This window comes from Anser cygnoides, chromosome 21 (assembly GCF_040182565.1).
Source record: "Anser cygnoides isolate HZ-2024a breed goose chromosome 21, Taihu_goose_T2T_genome, whole genome shotgun sequence".
NCBI lineage: Eukaryota > Metazoa > Chordata > Aves > Anseriformes > Anatidae > Anser > Anser cygnoides.
Window position 1 is genome coordinate 6,741,492 of NC_089893.1, and position 16,865 is coordinate 6,758,356.

Consider the following 16,865-nt stretch of genomic DNA (forward strand, 5'->3'; position numbering starts at 1 on the left):
TGCCAAGCGCTTCCAGCGGGGTTCAAAGCACAGGGGCTGGCCCTCCCGGGTGGGTGCCGGGTCCCGGCAGTGCTGGTACCTGCGGCGGGGGCTGGCCGGCATCGAACGGTGTGCGCAGACCCTGGCTGGGGGGAGCCGGTCCCCTCTGGCTGTGTGTGATGGGGTCACGCAGCTTTTTCCCCTTCCAAGTTGGGCACCTCCTGTGTCTCTCCCTCCCTCCCGTGCTATTCCCCGTGCTCTCCCCGCGTCCCTGCTGATTGCTGCCTGCATACCCGGGTGCCAGCCTGCCTCTGCCCCTTGCTCCCCTCTGCAAAGTGCAAACGAAGCCCCCGCTGCGGGCACCTGCAGGAGCCTCGTCTGTCTGCGCCGGAGGTGCCGCAACCTCTGTGAGCTGAGCAGGTGGCTCCCAAAACGTGGGCTGGTCTCAACCCTGCCTCTCGCCAGGCCAGGGAGGATGAGGGGGAGATGCCGGGGTTTGGGTCGAGCGCTGGCTCCGCGCTGATGCTCGGCGGTGGGGCAGCGAGCGCAGCCCCGCGCTGCATCCAGGGGAGGGGGCGGTGGGGGCAGCCAGCAGGGCTGTGCGCCGGGGGGAAGAAGCCTCTGGCATTTCTGGGCGATGATGTGCACTTCTGGCAGCTGAAAAGATCGCAGTCCCTGTTCTGAACAGACAGGGGCTGTGTGTTGAGGCTCAGACCCGATCTCGACCCAACGTGCGTTTTTCGCGACTGTCAGCCAGAATTATGTCGGGCTCGGAAGGGCAGGGACGAGGCACGGCTGTAATTTCCGCAGCTTTCCGTGGTTTGGTTCCAGCGCTCGTCTGCGCGGGGCTGGCGTGCGTGGGAGGATGAGGCTGGAGGGGGAGAGGTTGGCGGTGCCACAGCCGTGACGAGCACGGGGGGGACTCAGCCTGCAACTTGCTTCTGGAGGCTCGTGCCACGGGACCGCGCACGTCCAGGGGTCCCTTGGCAGGGCGGTGCCACGTTAAAACTTGAGCTGTCAGCGCGGGAAGGAGCCGGGGACAAGGTCCCAGTGATGTTTGGCGTGATGGCAGCGGGGTCGATGTGTACCAGCCCTCAGAGGGCACGCGTGGGCTGCGGGACCTCCTGTGGCAGAGCCTTTCACGTGCAGCCTCCGGCTCTCCAGCAGCGCCTTGAGCCAAAATGGTGCACCCGTGGTTTAACGGAGAGCGTGAGGATGACGTGGCTGCGCGAGCTGCTCGTTTTTGGAGAATACAAGGGGGTCTGATGGAAAACATTACGACGCCTTACCTTGAAAAAGGTACGGCAGCGGGTTTTCCTGGCACGGGGGCAGCTTGCCTCCCCAGAGCTGTGCTGAGCAGAGCGCCAGCTCTTCCACCCTCTTGCCACTTGGGTCAAAATGGCAAAGAAATGGATGCGAGGTAACTCAAATGGCGGACCAGGCAGGGGGAATGGCAGTGGATGGGCTGCCATCGAGGTGAGCCGAACCTGCAGGAGCTGGCAGGGGCCTGGCATGGAGCGCCTGGCGTTTGGGTGCCCTGCTGCAGTTCCCTTTGGGCCCGGGTGCCTGGCCCGAGGCTCGTGCTGGCTTTGACCTCTGTGCGCAGCAGGGAGGAAAAAGGACCGCGCGTTTAATCCTCTGGCAACTTGGGAGAGGTTCCTTGATCTGCACTTTGCAGTTGTAGCTTTCCCTTCTTATTTATATTAAGCAGCAATATCTGCTTGGGCTCTGAATGTCCCCTGAGCCGAACCAGCCTAGGAATTTGCCCAGCCGGGCTCAGCCGTTAATCCATCAAGCTGAAACCTGCTGCCTGCGTTAGAGGAAGGGAAACCTTCCAGTGCTGCCTTCTCGGTCCTTTTCCGACCCTTGGGGCCCGCACCTTCCCGGAGGCTTTTAGGGCTGTTTATTATTTGCGAGCGTAATCCCACGTGTCTTGTGCAGGTGACGCTCCCCCGGGATATGCAGAGGCTGTTTGTGAAGTGCGAACTCTTTTCCTCGCCATTTTTATGTGAATCCTGCGGGAGTTTCGCACGGGGTGGTTAAAGTGAGAAGGGAACCTGCTTTTAGAAGGTGTAATTAGAGTGAAGGGAAACATCACAACTTGAAGGCTCCTGCAGAAAATAGCATTGCAAAGTTATTATTAGCTGTAATAGCTTATTTGCCAGTTTTTTTCCCCCTCTCTCTCTCCCACCCCTGTTCTTTTCTTTTCCCTTTTTTTTTCCGCTCTTACTTTTGTTAGGAAAGATGCGTTTTTCCCACCGGGGCTCGTGTCGTCTCGTTACCAATTCACTCTTCTGGAATCTAAAGACACGAAAGGTTAATGCAGTAATGAAACCCTGACCCCTCCGGTCACGGCTAGCGTCTTACTCTGCGGCGTTTTATTTCGTTGTAAGACAAGTTCCCATCCAAAATAATGCCGGAGCCTAACGCTGTTGGCATCTGATGCCTTTGGGGAGGCGGGTTCCTGGGCATTGGTTGCTCTTTGAGGTGGGCTCTTGCTGCTGGGGAGGATGCTGAGGGTTTTTAATGAGCTGCAGGACGGGGAGGTGCAGCGGGTAATTTGTTTGCCAAGCCAACGGCAAACGCTTCGAGCTGCTGGGGTGTTTTGGGTGCTGAGCAGGGAGCTGTACGGGGTGGGCTGTGCTAGGGGATGATGTGGGGTGGGATATTTTGGTTATTCTGCAGTTGTGGCGTGACATCATGGCTCTACAGGTGGCAAAAATCAACGCGCGTCAGGTTCTTTAGACATTTATATTGCTGCCTTTGCTGCCCTGCAGGCTCAGAAGCGTGGCAGTGCAGGCTGCGAGACGTCCTCCTGGGCATCTGGCAGCCCGCCGAGGCTTGCAGAGCTGTCCCAGGGCGCTGCTGGCACCCCCTGCACCCAGCACCTGCTTTCTGCACCCCCCCTGGTGACCGTGCAACCCCTCAGCTCGTGTGGGCTGTGCAGCTTTGGTGGTGGTTGTAAATTCGGTCTAAAATTAAGGAATAGACACTGCGGGGGTTAAAAATGCCTTTCGCTCCCAATTCAGGAGAGGTGGCCGGGCTGGGGAGCTGCTTCCCGTGGAGGCTGAGCGATGGCTTTGTTGTCCTCTCCGGAGCTGCAGTCTGTCTGTCCCCAAGCAGTGCCACGGCGCAGGCAGGCAGCCGGGAAACGGGGCTGAGGCTGGCCCCCAAATTGCCTCCCGGTCCCCTCTGCACCCCCCTGGCCGCCCCCCCTCTGCGGCAGGGGATGCAGGACTGGCGGAGGGCGGCTGATCCCTGCAACTAAACCCGAGGATAAGTACCTGGAGCACATTGGTTCCACCTTAGCGTCATTTCAGCGTGAGCGAGAGGGACTTAAAGGGATTTCCTGTGCTCTCCCAGAGGCCGGGGTTGGTAGTGGGTAAGGTGCCGCTGCCATCAGCCCTCCGTCACCCGGAGATGCTGGGGAGAGGTCCCAGCGCTGGTCAGTGCCTCCATGCCCTGGTTCCCATTTTCTTCCCTTTCCGGATGACATCAGGAGGGAACGTGATGGGAGGACTGCTAACGCAGGTTTTGCTCTGGGCAGGTTTTCACAAGAACTCTTTCCGGGGGCTTTGGGGCCGCTCTCTCCGGTGGCCGCTTTCCAGGACGCACCAAACTGGTGAATCTCGCCTCGCCTCTTCCAGCAGGTTCTCTGTGTCCCCTCGGTGCGTTCGCTGGCTGCAGCCAGCTGGGTGGAGGAGCCGTCTGCTGCCGTGAGTCCCTGGGAAAAGCTGAGAAGGGAGAAACGTTTTCAAAGGCACCGGTGGGAGCTGGGTACCTTAACCCCAGTGCCTTTGAAAATCTTCCCCAAAGGCCTGAATGTTTGGTTATGGTGAATTTCAAGCTGCAGAAACAGCCGTGTTTGTATTTTACACTTGAATTTGCAATTTGAAGGTAGTGCTCGGCTGGGTTAGAGCGCGAACCCCGGTGTGTTTGCGGGGAGGGGGGCGACCTCTAGGTGCTCCAGGCAGGCAGGTCACTCACCACCTTATCCCCAAAGCCAAACACTTGTGTGGGGGTGGTTTTTTGTTTTGTTTTTCCCCTGTAGCATCCCACAGGGTCATCTGGGTGCAAAGCTGGCTGCTTTCCCTGCTGCCTGTGGCCAGCCTGGGCTTTGCAGCCCTCTCCTTCTCCCACCCCTCTCCAGCAGCGCCGGAGCCCGGTCCCAGCTCTCCCCTGAGATGCTCCCAGCCGCTGGTGCGCGCAGGATGGGCTGTGATCTCAGCTGGCACCCTTCTCTTTTTTTTGTTTAACCTTAAAAAAATAACAGCTCTGCTGCAAAGCTCCTTCCCTCCAGTCATCCCCCCCTTTCTGTAATGAAGGCATGGTACTTATAATTACCAACGCAGCAACTGCGCGTACAGAGGTGGCTTTGACACTTGCTGCTCAGTGGGTGGGATTTTCAGGGAGCTCCTCTTTGCTTCTGACTTGGAGGAGGGAAATACTTCGCTCCTGCTTCCCAGAAGTGCAGGGACTGGGTTATCACCCTCCAGGGGTGGCCAGGCGAGGAGGCTTGTTGGGTCTAGAGAGGTCAGCGCGGCAGGGGATGCGCCGCTGTCACTTGTGCCGCTGTGACCTGATGGGGAGTTTGGGTTTGGTGGGCTCTGAGCAGGACCCTGGGGCTGGCGGTTCCCCCTGGTTTAGTGGGGTGGTGGAGGACGGTGGTGTGGGGCGCTGATTGGAGCTGCGCGGAGGTGACGCTCCCCTGGCAGGGTCAGGGATGCGTGGTTAGCAGAGGAGGCGTTTCGTCACGTTCATCTAAAACAAGGAGCGGGCTGGGAAAGGGACGTGGTGCCTCTCACATCTCACGGCCTGGGTCTGTCTCCGTGGGCCGAGTTTCCCAAAAGGGCAGCGGGGTGCAGCTACCTGCAGCGACCTCGGTGCATCCGTGGCCCGGTGGGGCCGACAGCCCCCGGGAGGAGCCGTGCTGGGGACGCAGGGGATGGGGACTTGGTGGTGTGCGGCACAGCCGTGTGCCTGCAGGGCACGTGTGAGATGAGGCGAGGGAAGGGGGAAAAGAAGAGTTATTTTTAGGTTTACTTTTCTGTGAATTCAGCGCTAGCGAGAAGTGCTGGATTGACAGCTCTGGAGACGGAAGCGCTCCGCACACCGCGGGGAAGGGGCAGCCCAGCACGTCCCCCAGCAAGGTCCGCGGCTCGGGTGGGGTGCTGAGCCTGGACCTCACCTCTCTGGAGAGTGAAACCGTGGGGATTGTCCACTCTGTCAGCCAGAGCTGGGGTGCTGCTGGGATTTAACATGGGATAGAAGCTGCCTGGGGGGCAGGTGGGGTTACCTGCGTGTGGTGTGGCTGCGGGGTCCTGCCTGGCTCACCCTGCGGTGACCAACCACTTGAGGACCAAGTAAGCCTGCAGCAGGAGGACCTCTAAGCTTCCTTCTGGTGCAGCAAGAACATTCCCGTTTCCACACAATCGCCCAGGCACGTTTCATCCCTTCCTTGCGGAGCATGGAAGGACGATGAAGTCTTCGTCTGGGGCTCCCAGAGCGGCACCGACTGGTGGGCCTGGGGGCAGCCGGGCTGTGTGCGCCCCCCAGGAGCCTTCGTGTGCCGTCCGCCGGCCCGCCCATCGCCTCTCCTCCCGCAACTGCTCACTTCTGGCTTTTGCCTCCCGTACTTGTTGCTATGCATGCAGCGTGTGGAAGGAGCGCCGGCGAATATAGGCCACACTTTGATTGTTCAGCAAGCTGGAAAATGATGATTATAATTTTTGACAGAAGGGAAGGAGGGGGAAGGAGATCTCTGGGCTTTCAAATCTGCTCTGTCATAAGCAGGATCTTGCGAGGGCCTTCTGATGACTTCTCCCTCCCCAAAGGAAATGGTGTTTGCATAGCAAGAGGGGTTACAGGAAAAATTCCTCTCTTCACAAGGACAAAACAGCGCTGCTTTCACCAAGCCTTCCACCTTGTGCAGCGGTCCTGTCACTGCACATAAGCACAACGCGGGCGGTGGTGGCCGGTAATTGAACGGGAAGCATCCGAGAGAAACCTGGAGTTGGATGCCGCTAAAAAAACCCCACAGTCCCTGACAAAGCCGCGTGCAGACATACCCCAGACAGGAGGCTGGCCACGTTTGGCTGTGCTGGCATAAGCATTGGGGCACATTTGGGCTGGACCTGACCCTACACCTCTGTTTTTCCCCTCTCCTGGGCGGCAGCAGAGCCCCTGGAGACCTCCACACTGCCCTTTCCCTTCTGCAGTCCCAGGCGCTGGCAGCTGGCGTTGGCCGCCTGCTCCCCGCTGCCCCAGCCCGTTTATTTATTTTATTTAATGGCTTTGGCTAATTTCCACCTTAATTTATTTTTTTTTTTTACATATTATTTATTTTAACGTGATCGCTTCTAATGAGGCTAATGACATTTAGTCTCCGCTACGGCGCATGTTAATTTGGGCACCGAAATGTCAGCGCGAGGCAGCTGCCTCCTATCTGCCCGCCACAAGCGGCACGGCAAACAAAGGGGCTCCCTCCCCGGCCGTCCCCTTCCCTCCTTATCTCGGGGCACCCAGGGACGGGACATTTGCCAGAGCCACCCTCCTGCTGTCCCACAGGCACCTTGGCCGCGAGGCTGGAAGGTGAGGGCTGCCAAAAGGGAACCTTTGGAGCGAGCCGGCGCGGCGTAATTAATCAGGTGTCGAAACCTCGGAGCAAAGTTAGCTTTGATCAGCGGGGCAATCTGTCAAAGAGGTCGTTCTGCTGCCCGTGGCGTTCTTCTCGCTGTCTCTGCCCATCCATCTACCTTGCCACCTCTCCTTTCTGTGGCCAAGGTGGCGGTCTCGTAGGGCCAGGTGGCACCGTGCATCCTACAGAGCCTGGGCCGGCATCTCCTTGCCCTCCCTGGCGGTGCTGGCATGGGATGGAGCGATGCGGGTGCTTGCTTTGCTGAAATGGGGTGCCCCTAACGCAGACCACCATGGTTTGGGGATGGTGCCACTGCTGTGGCATGGGGAGGAAGTCAGTAAATGTAGATGTTTGCTGCAGAGGTGGTTGAATGCTGCGGTGCAAACGGGGCTGGCTGCAGAGCTGGGTGTCAGGATCAGCCCCGAAGCGAAGGGAGGTGGTGCTGAGGTTGCAGGTGGCTGCAGGAGAGGCAGTAACTTCTCCGAGGTATGTCGTACTCGAGTCCTCTCAAGATGTTGAACCTTAGAAGCCCGAGCCGTTTTGCTTAAGAATGAGCCCTTTTTTCTGCAATCTGGGCCCAAATGCAGCTGAATTTGATCTGTTCTCCTTTGATCTGTTCCTCCCTCTCCATTCCGTGTACCAGGAACGGATGAAGATTAAAGTTTGTAGCTTCTGAGCAAACTAGGTTGCTCATCACTGCGTGATACCCAATTACCTGCTGGTACCTCAGGAGCGAGAAGGTATTGATCCTGCTTGGATTTGAACTTGTTGAACCGAAGAGCCCGGGTATTTCAGGCGCGTGGCTCAGGACGTGCCGTTTCCTTCAGGAATCAAAGCGCAGCTTCTGCACCCCGCGGTACCGCCGGTGGGAGGGGGCCTGTTGTCTCTGCCCTGTGGGAAATAACCAAGAAGTGGTAAATAATAGCATCTGCACTCCCCGAAGTGCAGGAGGGACGGGGCTGTAATGACTTCTGTGATGTACACGAGGAATATCTCCATTTTGCAGGAAATGAGTGCCCTGAAGCTGATTTTCCCCCTACGCCCATGGCTTTCTGTGCCCTCCTCCCTTTGTGAGAACCGCAGGCTGCGAAGTCTTTGATGGCGTCCCCCGTGTTGGTCTTCCTCTTGTCTCCTGCTGGCTGTGATGTTCCCAACCAGAAATCGCATTTTAATGCCAAATAAAAACAAAAATTCTCTCCAAATCGGGTGGAAAGAGAAGGCTTGAGGGACTGGATTGAAACGTTTCTGAAACGCGGTGGCACCAGGTCTTGCTTGTGTTTAGTGGTTGTTCCCGTAGCTCTTAAAACGCTTCACAAAGAAGAGAAATTTCATGGTCCCCATGTTTGCGGACAGGGAAGCCGAGGAATAAAGAGGGAAAATGACTCGCCTAAGGCGTGCACGGAGACACGTGTTGAAATACGCGTCCTTGCTGTAGCTTCAAATCTACGGGAGGCTCCTACACGTGTTCCCTTGTGAAGCAGCGAGCTGCGGCTTCCTCCTTTGAGAGCCACGAGAGAAAAGGCTGCGAGATCAGTGCGCTGGAGCCCAGCGCTGCTGTGCTGTGCTGATGTGGAGCTGGGGCACGAAGGGCTCTTGGGCTTGCACTTTGGGGACCGTCAGAGCCGGCAATGCCCTGGTCAGTGCCACCAGCAGGAGAGGCGATGTCTGGGGGTAGGCAAGCAGGAGCTGATGAGCAGCAGGCAGTGCAGCCTGTTTTTTCGGGTCAGTGGGCACCCTTATCTGCCCTCGATGTCACCAGGAGGGCAGCACGTCCTTGATCCCCCCGTCCTTCCGTGCCTCGCCTCCGTCCGCTTTCCTCGAAGCTTTGAAAGCGCCGATCTCGGAGCTGAAACCGGGAGGTGAACGCGGCGGAGATCTCAAGCACGCTCTTCACTCAACCCTGGGGCTCAAAATGGAAATGCTCTCTGCAATTTAACTGAGAGCACGCGTTTGTCCCGGTAATTCCTGTTGTGCTTCTGCTCGGTGTGCTCAAGTGTCCGCTGGCTGCCTCGGGGCTGCTCCTCGGTGCCTTCGCCAGCCTCTCCCTGCGGCCGGGGCACTTTATCTTTATGAAGTAGCAATAAGTGGACGGTATAATATATTTCACTTCTAATAAGGTGTTGCCAGTTGCGCACACTCCGCAGAGCAATTAGTGTCAAAAGCAGCTAAGCAATGGCGGGGAGCCGTAATTCGGCTGTTTACTGACGCGGAGGATTTATGGGCAGGCGTTGGGGGGAGCCGCGGTCGCGGCTTGGCCGGGGAGCCGGGAGGTGCTGTGCACTGGCTGCAAAACCACAAAAACCCACAAGCCTCCGAGCCCTGGGAGTCCTGCGGGGACGTGGCAGCTCTTGAAAGGCCGAAGCGAGCTGCCCCAGCGTTTTGTTGGCTCCAGGGTCTGAGGTTTGGGAGGAAGCCTCCGAAAAAGGGTGCTGAGCCGCTCAGATGTGCCAGCCAGCCGGGCTGGTGCCCAGAATCCAGGCTGGGAGGACCTGACTGCTTTTTGTGTTGTGGGTCTGGCAGCCCTGGGACTTTGGGGTCTGGCAGCCCTGGGGCTTTGGGGTCTGTCAGCCTGGAGCTGTGCAGTGTGATTTTGTCCTCGGCGCCCAGCGGGGAAGGGTCGCATCTGGATCTAAGCAGGACTTGGCTTGGTTGGCACGTGGGCATTGCACTGATCAACGTGGTGCCACCAGCTGGGTGGAGGTGGATGGAGAGAGGAGCATTCAGGTCCAAGCGAGGCTTTTTCTTTTATCCTTCCAGCCCATGAAATAGGTGGTAATGTCCAGGACTCGTTTTCTCTTTTATTTATTTGGGGTTGCCGTATGTTGGGCGCAGAGCTTCAGCGTGCCCGCCCCGGTCGGGCGCTGCTCCCCGTGCCTCGTTCCCGCGAGCTGCACGTCCCCGCCTTTGTGCGGGGGCTCTGTGATGGCGGCGGGCTGTGCGGTGCCGCGGGAAGGCAGTTCCTACAGAGGCCGGCCCTGCGTTGATCTCTGCCGAGGCAGGCAGCTCCGCGAGCCGCAGCAGCCCTCCTGCCCAGATCTAACCGGGCTCCTGCTGCTGCTGCTGGGTCGGGCTGGAAGGCTGCAGGCTCGACTCACCCTGGGTTGAACGCAGCATGAGCCTCCTGTAGCCCCCTTCTTTGGGACAGCCCTGCCCTGAAGCCTTTCTCTTCCCCCCCCCAGAGGGGCTAATCCAAGCGTTTGGTGTCTGACGGGAAAATAGGGGGTGTTGCTGAGCCCGTGCCCCGATCTGCTTCCCCTTTCCCCACCCCCTGTTTCGCAGTTCAGTGAAGTTGCAGCTCCTCGGGTTTGTTCTCCGAATTGAAAGCCTTCCATTTTCACACCTCTGTAATTGGTGCTATCTGTTGAGAGAAACTCCGCAACGCCAGCCAGCCAAGGTCAGGAGGAGCTGAATTGAATTAAAAGGAGGCGAAATTGGTTCAAGGTGGGCAGAGGGCCGCCGAGGGAACGATGCAATTTCTCTCCTCGGGGCTCCTGATGAGCAGAGAGAGCGGCAGCTTCCCCGCGCAGCCTGCGGGGCGCTGACACCGGCCCACCCACGCCTCCGTCCGCGCACGGAGGTGGGCACCTCGCGACGGAAAACAAGGAAATGAGGCCCAGCACCCCGTCCTTTTATCTGGTCAGCGGGACGGGGCTCGGCTCCTCTGGTTCCGTGGCTGGGATGCTGACAACTGTCACCGAAATGACCTCGCGGTGATTAAATACAGAAAGAAACGGGGATTTTAATAGGAAACCGAAGCTGCGATGCGAGCCGGTGGGGAGGAGATGTAAAGTGCCGTGCGCCGACCCTGCCCCTAGCTCCAACCCCAGCGCCGTCAGGCCGAGCTGAGGGGCAGGCAGATCCTCAGCCCTGCCGTCTCCTCTGGGTGTAAAACCGGAGAATTTCAGCTGAATCCGATGGGTTTCCAGCCCCGTGCCTTGCGAGGCTGTTGGAGATCGCTGCTTTGTACGGCGGTGTGTGTTAGGGGAAGGGATGTGAAGCCTGAAGCTCTTACAGCGCCGCTTGGAAGTTTTCCCACTATTTTTTTTCCTTGAAAAATGTGTATTTCTTCGCTCACCGAACGTATTAGCGCTGAGTACTCTGCTGGCAGAAGTTGCTGGGCTCTGGGAAGTTTGCTTGGCCAGAGGATGAGCTTTCGAGGAGCAGGAGGAGACCTGTCCTGGGCTTCCCGTCCCGCTCCGCCCTTGATCCTCAGCCCAGAAAGTCCCTCACCGGGCCGGGCGAGCGGCTGCAGCTCTTCCACCGGGTGTATAATTGGGGTTTTTAAGGGATTTGGCCCCAAATCCTCCCCAGCCCAGCTAAATGTCTGCGGCTCTTCAGAAGTAGAGCGGCGCTGGCCTGGCGAGCGCTCAGAGCAGAGTGGCTCCACCAGGACGCTGCAGGAAGGGGGAGAAGTTCCGAATGGAGACGTTCCAGGGAACAAGGGAGCGATTTTCCACCCACTTCGGAGCTGGAGCAAAGCCCTTGCAGCCTCTTTCTCTCGCTCCCCAGCTGGGCTGGCACGGGGGACGCGGCATTTCGCAGCAGCGGCGAGGAGGCAAGTGGCCAAGGGAGCCTTGGCGGGTGCCAGGCTGCCCAGCCACCGCTGGGCTCGGAGGAGCTGCTGCTGGCTGCGCTCGGGGGATGCCCCCAAGCCCTTTCTTTAATCCCCTGGGGGATTCGATGCTCATGGCCTCGCCGTGTCCTGCTCCCATCCGGGGCAGGAGCAGGGCACTGGTGTGGTTGGAGGCAACAGAGCGCCCCGTGGCTGCCCCGGCCCCAGCTCTGCCTCTCCCGTAATTTATACAAGAGCAAGCCGATGTTCCCTTTTAAATTGACAAAGGCAGAGAAAGGAGCCCGGGAAGCCCTCTGACCCCGGAGCCCTGGTCCATGAAAATTACAGGCGCTGTACAGCGCGTTTCCTCTTGATGTACTTGCAGTGGGGAGATGCTGGTTAATTTGCCAGGCCTCAGAGGTGACCTGGGTTTAATAAAGAGGATTAATGGATTTGAGCTAAAGGTCTCGGCTGCGCGGAGCTGATAGCTTTCTCCTTCGAAGACACCGCGGCAGGCTCGGCTCAGCCTCTTGCAGGGAAGGCAGAGGCGGCTCGAAAGGAGCGCGCTGCTGCTGCTGCCGGGGATTTCCTCGGGGGTAACCAGCAAAGCGCCAGCCCCTGCCTCGGCCGTGCTGTACGGCTCCTACCCAGGCTGGGGATGTCCCCATCCCTTCCCACCTCCCGTGCCCGTGTGCCACCCCCGGGTGCATCTTGTGCCGGTGCCACGACCGGGTGGTGGAAGGAAAGGGTGTGGCAGGCTTAGGTGCTCAGCCTTCTGCTCCTCTTGTGGGGTTTGACGCCCAGTTTGGGCTCAGAGCCATTTTCTTGGCAGCTAGCCGCCCCGGTGGCGGCAGTTCTAGGCTAGGTGATGGCAGCGGTGTCATCCGGCCCGTGTGTTCCTATGGGTGCTGGTCTCACCGAGCTGTGTCCGCGTCTGGGACCAGGACCCGCCGTGCTTCTCCTGCCCCATGTCTGCTCCGCAGACCGTGGGTGAGGAAGATGAGGCAACAAGACTGCGCTGGGCACAGCAGCGGTTGCTCACACTGTTTCCTACGCCCTCCGGGAGGAGAGGCAGGGATTTAGGGATGGAGACGGGTACAGGCCACTCCGTGGCAGTGGGGGCCGTGGGAGCAGTGAAGGGGATGTTTCAGCTGTGGGGTTGGATGCCTGAGCGTTGTCCCAGCCCAGCTGGGAGCGGGGATGTGGGTAGGATGAAAGTGTCTCCTGCTAGGTGGAGAGGGGGATCAGCATCCGATGGTGGTGTAAGGGAAGGTGCTGGCAGGGGTTTGGGCAGGAGCTATATGGGGGCTGTTCATCTTTGCGGATCCACGCTGCTCCTCCCGCAGGCACGCTTCTCCGCGCCACTCTCAGAAGGGTTAACGGCAGTGGGGTGAGAAGGATCCCACGGGGCTGCCAAAACCCATAGCACCGGTGATGGGGAAAAGGCTGAGCCTCTGCTGTTCCCGTGCCCCACTGCTGTGCCCCCTCTCTTCATGTTTCTACCCCTCGGGGAGCGACGAATTCCCTGCAGCGTCCCGCTCCCTGGCCCCGCAGTCGCTGGCGATGTTCCCGCAATAAGACAGCGGAGCTCTTCGGGAGGGAGCAGCCGCGGACGGGGCCGCTATCCCCGCCACGAAAACGTGTGCACGATCGATGCAATCACCTCCCCCTTCAGGTCCTTTTTGGGTCGGGTGGAAGAGATGCTCTGACTGAAACCCATTTATTGAGCAGAGAAGGTGCAATGAAATTACAAGCTGTAGCTTTTACCAGCTCCTGCCTTGTCTTTTCTTTATCCAACAGCCTGTCCGGTATTATGAAGCATTATTCTCTTAAAACTCCATTTCTCCTCTTTTCAGAGGGGTAGGTGAGCGCCCAGCAATGCATCCTCTGCCAGCCACGTGTGGGAGCGTTCAGCAAGAGATCCCAGCCTCTGGATGCTCTGGCATGGAGCTGCTTCGTCCCTAAGCCATTATTTATGTCTGCGGGGCTGGATACTGACCTGCTTTACCTTAGTGCTCATCAGGGAAATCCAAATGAATGATTTCCTTGCAAAGCTGAGCGCGAGGTCAGAGCCGAAGCTGTTTGCACTCTCCACGCAGCGAGTCCCAGAGCTCTTTAGGACAGAACGAAGGTACTAAACGCGGGGCGGAGGAATTAAGTGCAGGACTCTGAAGACGTGATTCAGCAAATACGCTTGAAGCTGATGCTCAGCCCCGTTGCGGGGGGGTTGTGCTGTGCTGCTGGGCCATAGCTTTGGGTGGAAACCAGCCCCGAGCATCAGCTTTCCTGGCCTTTCTGTGGAGAAGCCTGGGGAAAGGGAAGCCTGGCTTCCACCGCTGGGTTTGGGTCTGTAGTGACAAGCTCGTGGCTGGGCATTTTTCGATTAGGCACGAAGTCAAATTTCATCCCTTGGAGCAGCGCGTTATGGTCACTTCAGTCTATTTTTCTGGCTGAGAGCGGCGTTCCTTCACAAACAAGGCTATTTTCAAGCTGGTGCTGGAATGAAATGAAAAAAAAATCATGAGTTTGCTGTCACTTAATCACTCGCGCTGCTCCTAATAACCCGCCGCCAGAGCCCGGTGCGCCGGCCTGTCTTGCAAATAATCTGTAGTGCTCACGAGTGGCCAGGACGTGGCTCTTGTCTTGTGATGCCCCTGGAAAGGCAGCATCATCCCACGTCATCCTCTTCCTCAGGGTGCTGCGTCCCTGCTGAAGGCTCCTGATGTGACACAAGTGGTCTGGTTCAGTCCAGGCACTGAATTCAGCTGGGTGCAGTGTCCATTTTGGGCCACGGCAGCCAGTGGTGGGGATTTGTCCCGCACGCAGCCAGCAGCCCCGCGGTCACCTCTTTCTGCAGCAGCACCTTGCAAATGAGCTGCCCTGCAGCGGGGCTGCTGCCTTAATGCGTTCAGCCAGCACTGCCTTCCCTCTGCTGCTGCCCGTAATTTATCCCTGACGCTGTCCTGTGTTATTTAGCTCGCTGTTAGGGAATAGAAACGGCTCCTGTGAGGGACTGGCTGCAGGGCACAGCGTCCCCAGCACCAGGGCTGGTTTTTGCCTGCTTGCAACAGGGAATTGAACGGCCCCGATCCTGCTGCGCATCCCAGGCTCGCTGCCACCCCGTGCGTGGCAGAGCCTGGCCAGAAATTGCTGCTCACCCCTGCAGCAGGAGATTTAATTATCATTAGCTTAGCTTGCGCAGCTCCACGTGGTGTCGTGCAGCTGCAAGTTTAGCTGGGCCTTTTAAAAATCCAGCTGCAATGATTTTTTTTCCCCCCGTTTCCTTGTGGTTTAATTCTTTGCCTCTCACAAAAGCCTTGCTATCGTATAACGTTTTGGGCCACTTTGGCAGCGTGTTCGAAGGGGGAAGAAGATGCGTTTCGAGGAGCCTTGCAGCCCGGCGGTGATATTTAATGTTTTATTCTGTACCCTATCAGTTACACCGCGGGAAAAAGTCGGAAGCACCCCCAAATTGTCGTCGTCTTCCTGGCAGCTTGTGAGCAGGAGCCGGGGCAGTGTGGGACGGAGGGGAGCTCGGAGCTGCAGCCTCTGCTTCTCACCTCCCTCGGTAATCCCTCAAGTCTGAGTTCTGACATTTCCAAAAACTGCCTGGCGATGACTCAGGGCAGAAATGGGAGATGCTGACATTTTGCTGAGAAAGGGCAGTTCCCAACCAAACCCCGGGTTTCTGCTGCAGCTTCCCCTGGTGCTGTGGAGCTCCCCCCTGCCCCGTCCCTTGGGGGGGCTGTGGGGAATTTCCCTTTGCGGGGCTGGGAAGACCAGATTTCCCCCAGTTACCCAAATTTTCAAGCTTTCTTTGAGACCCCAGCAGCCTGCGTACAGGCTGGCAAAAAACCAGCCCAGTTTCTCCAAGAGACGGCCGCCTTTTAGCAGCAGGCTTTTTGTGCGTCGAGCGGTTTCCGCGAAACTTTTTCCCCCCGAAATTGTTTGATATTTCTGCTGAAAATCCACTTTTCTTGGGAAATCCTAGGTGGGTCTTTGGGCCAAACCCGTGGCGCAATGCCCTTTTTTTGGGGTGTTTCCTCCCCCTTCCCCACCCGTCCTGCGCCGCCCTCCAAGCCGCTTTACCCCCATCGCCAATAAAGGCAAACAAAAATTAAATCTATAATTCTCATTACTAATTCCACTTAATTAGTCACAAGCCAGCAGCCAAATTGGCTTTCTCATAATTATCAGATAAGCAGTAAGCACATCTCATAGATTATAATTAACACTGCTTAATTAAAATCTAATATACATGCACCCTTCCCTCAGCATATGCCTAATTGGGTTCATGAGCAGAGGGGGTGCGAAGCCCGTGTCCCCCCCTAAAAAAAATAACACAGAAGTGGCGCTGAGCGAATCTTCAAGTTGGTTGAGTTTGGGGAGCTCACGGTGAAGTTTGGTGGCATGCTGTGAGCCGGGGCTGGCCGCATCCTGCTGCTCCCCCCCCCCGGCCAGCACGCTCGGGCTGCGCTCTCGGGGGGCAAAATTAGCAGCAAGCTTGGAAAGGAGCCGAAAAGGGGGGGATTGGCGCCCTGAGGGGGTTTGTGCTGTCCGCAGCTGGCTGGGTTTTGGCTGTGCGTGGAGCTGAGCCTTGGCATCTTCTCCGTGCGAAGAGAGTTTGCTTAAAAAAGGGGGGGGAAAAGGGCAAAAAGAGGGGAGCTGGGTACACGAGCCCGGCTGCGCGTGCGCTGGTTGAGCAAGAGTTAGTGCAGGATGCCTGCGGGAGCCGTGGGATGGCTTTTTTTCCCCGTCCTTGCTCCTGAGCACCCTCCCTTGCCTTCTCTCTTCGTTTTCTTTGAAACACCTTGGCTAGAAAAAAGGCAGCTCCCTGATGGATGATGAACTCGTCCAAGACTCTCCTCTGACTTAAATATTTTTTTATTATTATTGTTATTGCTCCAGCTGTGACCTCTCCATAATCCCCCGTCTATGCTGGGCTCGGCAATAATAAAGCAGCTTGAATAAATTATACTTTCAAAGGCGAAGGCTGGATTTTTGGCGCTGAGCTCTGGAAATTGATGTCTCTCTTATTTCCTTCACCTGAGCGGGGTCGGGGGGAGCTGCTGGCGTCGCAGCTCTCCTGGCAACGGCGGCCTGGCCCCGGGTGAAGCCCCAGCTGGTATCTCTTTTCCCCTTTTCCTGCTGTGGGGAGGAGATAATGCTGTCGCCGGGGGGTGATCGGTGATGTCCGTGGCCTCCTGGCGCTTCGCAGATGGGATCTGAGCATCGTGTAGCAGGGGAGGGAAGGGAGACGCGGGCGGAGGTGGGAGAAGAGAGGGAAGCGGGAGGCAGATACGGGGAGATGAACGAAGCACTGCCTCGGACAGCCCCTGCGTCGGGGGCGAGCAGCTGGGAAGGGTCCTGCTGGTGACGGTCTCGCTCCTGGGGGCGTTGCTTCTGCTCCGCCGTCCCCTTTTGCCCTCCCCGTGTGGCTCCCCAAGTGGCACTGCTGATTGCAGAGGACCAGGGCTGTGCTGGGGGCAAATCCTGGTGGCTCCGAGTTGCTCGTTTGCTTGCTTCCCCCCTGGCTCTTTGTCTTCCTGCTCAAAAAGCTCTCGTTAGCCCCCACCCACGGGTGCTGCCGTGGGGCTGGGTGCCGGGAGGACCCGGGTCCTCTCCAGGGCTTGGTGCTCGCAGGGGAGAGCCCACGGGTGGCGGTCTGCACGTGGGGTTAGCCCTTAGCTCCTCTCT

The 16,865-nt window shown here is 58.1% G+C and overlaps 1 protein-coding gene across 6 annotated transcripts in view; it reads left to right on the top strand.

Annotated features, from left to right (window-relative positions):
* The window catches only part of OPCML (opioid binding protein/cell adhesion molecule like), a 335,964-nt gene that overhangs the window by 44,161 nt on the left and 274,938 nt on the right, over positions 1-16,865 (top strand). The gene's annotated exons all lie outside the window — the stretch shown is intronic.